The following is a 4,926-nucleotide window of genomic DNA, read 5'->3' as shown; positions in this document are numbered from 1 at the left end:
GGAGTTTATACTCCTTATTCCTGCTATCATTCTCATCAAAATGAGGTTTTAGACAGGTGTTGTTTACCTTAAAAGTGCCAAACTTGGGATGACTTACCTCGACTATACCTAGTGGGAAAATGCTAAGTACCATAAGAGGGATTTCTTCATTCGGTTTGGTAGTGACAATGTGAGGATCTGCGGCATCTAATAATACTTTATCTCTAACCTTAAGTTGATTTGGGAAGGTATTGAGCTCGTTCTGGCGTAGTTTTGGTTTATCGTGTGTTCTCAATTTATGCATCCGCCATTCATCTAACTCCTCAATTTGTAGCCTTCGATCTTCATGAATAGGTCCTCTGCTACTGCTTGAAAATGTCTCTTGTACTTCCTTTAGACTCATTTCCGACAAAGTAAGTTGCACCATATTGTCAATTTTAGGAGAATGGTTTAGACAATCACCTTCAATTTTCGATGTGTTGCTAGAATTGCGAGCTTGAAGGGTGATTGTTTCGTCTCCCACACGAAGTGTGAGCTCACCTGTGCCAACATCAATAATAGTTTTAGCAGTTGCTAAAAAGGGCCGTCCCAAAATCAAAGGAGTATTGCTGACCTCCTCTATGTCTAGAATAATGAAGTCAACGGGAAATATAAATTTATCGATTTTAACTAGCACATCTTTAATAATACCCCTAGGAAATATTATAGTTTTATCTGCTAATTGATTGCTCATCCTAGTTTGTTTGGGTTTCCCAAGACCTAATTGTTTGAACATTTTGTAGGGCATGACGTTAATACTAGCCCTTAAATCAGCTAATGCATTATTAACATCTAAACTACCAATTAAGCAAGGAATTGTCAAACTCTCTGGATCTTTTAATTTTTTGGGTAGCTTATTTTGCAGAATAGCTGAGCAAACTGCGTTTAGCTCCACATGCGACGCCTCGTCCAACTTCTTCTTATTTGATAAAAGCTCCTTTAAAAATTTCATTGCGTTTGGCATCTGCGATAGAGCTTCAATAAACGGTAAGTTAATATGTAATTTTTTTAAGAGTTTAAGGAATTTACCAAATTGTTCATCTGAGCGGTCTTTCCTTGTCGCGTTAGGGTATGGCACACGAGGTTTATATTCGACATTCACTGATTTGTTTTTATTATGACCTACCTCACCTTGACCTCTGCTCACCATAGTTTCTTGCCTCGGTTCTAGCTCAGGCTCAATGAATCCTTCTTCATATTGAACATTAATCACGTTGAGCTATTCCCTTGGGTTGGATTCAGTATTACTTGGCAAGCTACCTTGTGGTCGTTCAGAGATTAGTTTGGAAAGCTAGCCTATCTAAGTTTCGAGCCCTTGGATTTATGGTTGTTGATTTTTAAGTGTTGTCTCGGTGTTCTAAAAACGGGTTTCTGACACCGAGATAAACTTTGTGAGCATCTCTTCAAGGTTCAATTTCTTTTCCTGTTGATAGGGTGGTTGTTGAAAACCCGGAGGACATTGTGGTCTTTGTTTTCTTTGACTACCCCACGAGAAATTGGGATGGTTCCTCCAACCTGCATTATATGTGTTACTATATAGGTTATTTTGGGATCTAGAGTTATTGTTACCTATATATTGGACTAGTTCTTCGTCGATGCTAGGGTTGAAGGGTTGATACTCTGTGCATGCTCCCCTTCTATTCGTCTCCCATCTAATTACTGGATTTACCTGAGTAGAACCAAGTAAACCATCAATATTTTTATTTAGAAGTTCTACCTGGTTTGACAGCATAGTAACCGAATCGACGTTATAAACGCCTGATGTTTTAGTTGGCTTAGTCCTCATGACTTGCCACTGATAGTTATTCAGTGACATCTCTTCAATAAATTCGTAAGCATTTTTAGGTGTTTTATTATTGATGGTTCCGCCAACAGCTGAGTCAACCATTTGTCGAGTCGAAGGATTCAGGCCATTATGGAATGTCTGAACCTGTAGCCAAAGTGGTAACCCATGGTGAGGGCACCTTCTCAGTAAGTCCTTGTATCTCTCCCATGCATCGTAAAGAGTTTCTAAGTCCATCTGCACAAACGAAGAGATATCATTATGTAATTTGGCCGTTTTAGCCGGCGGAAAATATTTTAATAGAAATTTTTCAGTCATTTGTTCCCAAGTAGTGATTGACCCTCGTGGTAATGAATTCAACCACTGTTTAGCTCTGTTCCTCAATGGAAAAGGGAATAACCGAAGACAAATGGCATCGTCAGAAACGCCATTAATTTTAAATGTATCGCAGAATTCCAAGAAATTTTCCAAGTGAGTGTTTGGATCCTCATCCTGTAAACCATCAAATTGAACAAATTACTATATCATTTGAATAGTGTTAGGTTTCAGTTCAAAATTATTTGCACCAACAGTAGGTCTAACTATACTTGACTCAGTTCCTGTCAAATTAGGTTTAGCATAATCATACATAGTACGAGGAGCAGGATCCTGATTTGCTAATTCAACGGGTATCCTAGGAGGTAGCTGATTGTCTTGGTTTTTAGCCATCTCTTCGGTTGGGGTTTGAGTATCATCCTCTTGCTCGTTCTCTGTGTATCTTAAGCTTCGCCTTATTTCTCTTTGGTTTCCGCGAACTGTGCGATCGATTTCTTCGTCAAAAAGTAGTGGTCCTGATGGGTTTCTTCTAGTCATAAATTATAAAAACCTGCCAAGAGAAAGAAAAAGAAAAAGTAAATTAATAAATAAATAATAATAAAAATTAATTTAATTTAAATTGCAAGAAAAATAAATGGCTAAAGTAATAAAAATTGAGCATTCCTAATATCTTAGTTTCCCGGCAACGGCGCCAAAAACTTGATACGCGCTTTTTGTGACAGGTTTTAAATATTTATAATGAATCATTCTTAAAACTAATTATTATCACGATATAAGCAATTGTATCTATCGAACAGTAGTATAGTTTTAGCAAGACTGGATTGTCGAACCCAAAGGAACTAAAAGTACTAGTAATGACTGTCTTTTTATTATCTAGCCTAAGAATAAGGGGTTTAGGGTTTAGGGTTTAGGGTTTAGGGTTTAGGGTTTAGGTTTTAGGGTTTTAGGGTTTAAAACATTAATAAACATCTAATTTATGCCCATTTATGTCCATTACCACTATCAATGGTCTATTTACAACATAAGGACCTTTCATGTAACACCCCTAACCCGTATCTGTCCCTAGAATAGGGTTAAGAAGTATTAACTAGCTAATTATCTAAACTAAGAATTCACAGAAAATAGAATTGGGGGATTACTTTTGGAAAACGATTGAATGAAGACAATATCTAAGGAGAAATCCACCTAGACTTCACTTGTTATTCTGACTCCGAATCGGACGATTTATTCATTTAACTTGTTCCGTAGAGATCCCTAAGTTATGTTATTATCCCTATTCAAGACTAATAACGTCTAATCCCTATATTGAATAATTGAGACTTTTCTCTAATTAACACCCTAGGGTTGCATTAACTCGGTCTATGGATCCCCTTATTAGGTTTCACCTTAATCTGGCAAAATGTTGTCACCCTAACTCTAGGCGCGCAATGAACTCCACTTAATTATGACGAATGTACTCTTAGACAGGGTCTATTCCTCCTCTGAATAAGGGCTTATCTTGAATCAGTATTCTGGGATATCTAAACAAGAAGTAAGAACACATAATTAAGAATAAGTTAAATGTTTTTCATACAATTCAGAAAATAATAACAAGATTCGTCTTAAGTTTCATTCCCCTTAGGTATTTAGGGGATTTAGTTCATAACTAAAAAGGAAAACATCTCAGAAGAGTAATGAATACAAAACATAAAGAAAACCCAAAACTCCTGAAAGGAAATTGAGGGGAGATCTTTAGTCTTGATGATAAATCCAACTCCTAAGATGGATCAATCGGCTTTCTTCGAGTAACTCCTTCCTTCCTCTCTATGCCTCGCCTTTTCTTCCTCATCTAGGGTGTATTTATAGGCTTTAGAATGCCTAAAAGCCCTCAAAATTAGCCTTTTCCTAATTGGACTCAACTTGGGCTCGGCAGGGACATGCTCGTGTGCGATTACTTTAGGCCATGCTCAAACCTGTTAGAATGGCACGGGCGTGTGTTCTACCCATGTGAGTCATGCTTCGATTCTGCCAAACTGACACGATCGTGTGGTCTGCCCGTATGAGGAAGTCCAGGCCGTGTTGATTTCGTACTTCAGCCCATTTTCTCCGTTTTTGGCTCGTTTCTCGTTCCTTTCACTCTTCTATGCTCATCTAAGTATAAAACATGAAATTAAAGCATTAGGAGCATCAAATTCACCAATTCTAAGGAGAAATCATCCATAAAATGTGTTAAGCATGGGGTAAAAACATGTATAAATTACAGTTTATCACGACTACTTTAAAAAGATGTGAAATTTGAATTGTCAGAAAAATGTTAGCAGAGTTTCGAATAGTTAAAAGTACTATTAACTGAAGCACCAGTTTTGGATCAACTTGAATCTGGGAAAAAGTTTGTGATTTATAGTGACGCATCATTAAACGGTCTGGGATGCGTTCTATTACAAGAAGGAAAAGCTATAGCTAATGCTTCTCGACAATTGAAACCACATGAAAAGAATTATCCGATGCACAATTTAGAGTTGGCTGCAATTGTGTTCGCATTGAAAATTTTGCCACACTACTTATACAGTGAAAAATGCCACATTTATACGGATCATAAAAACTTAAAATATTTGATGTCATAGAAAAGATTTGAATCTGCGACAACGAAGATGGCTTGAGTTATTAGAAGATTATAAATTTGTGATTGATTATCATCCGGGAAAAACTAATGTTGTTACTGATGCCCTGAGTCAAAAATCTTTGTTTGCATTACAAGCAATGAATACCCAATTGATTGTTTGTGATGATAGGTCTATTTTAGCTGAATTAAAAGCTAAACCGATATTTCT

At 36.9% G+C, this 4,926-nt stretch overlaps 1 non-coding gene across 1 annotated transcript; it reads left to right on the top strand.

The window, feature by feature from the left end:
• The first annotated feature begins 1,964 nt into the window (after positions 1–1,964).
• LOC128294916 (small nucleolar RNA R71) lies at positions 1,965–2,070 on the top strand. Its single transcript, XR_008285223.1, has one exon. It is a non-coding gene; the product is annotated as a small nucleolar RNA R71 (small nucleolar RNA).
• The last annotated feature ends 2,856 nt before the right edge of the window (positions 2,071–4,926 follow it).

The sequence above is a fragment of the Gossypium arboreum genome, chromosome 6 (genome assembly GCF_025698485.1).
Source record: "Gossypium arboreum isolate Shixiya-1 chromosome 6, ASM2569848v2, whole genome shotgun sequence".
NCBI classification, from domain to species: Eukaryota; Viridiplantae; Streptophyta; class Magnoliopsida; order Malvales; family Malvaceae; genus Gossypium; species Gossypium arboreum.
The sequence above is the reverse complement of the archived record's forward strand: the minus strand, read 5'-3'. Positions and strand labels throughout refer to the sequence as shown.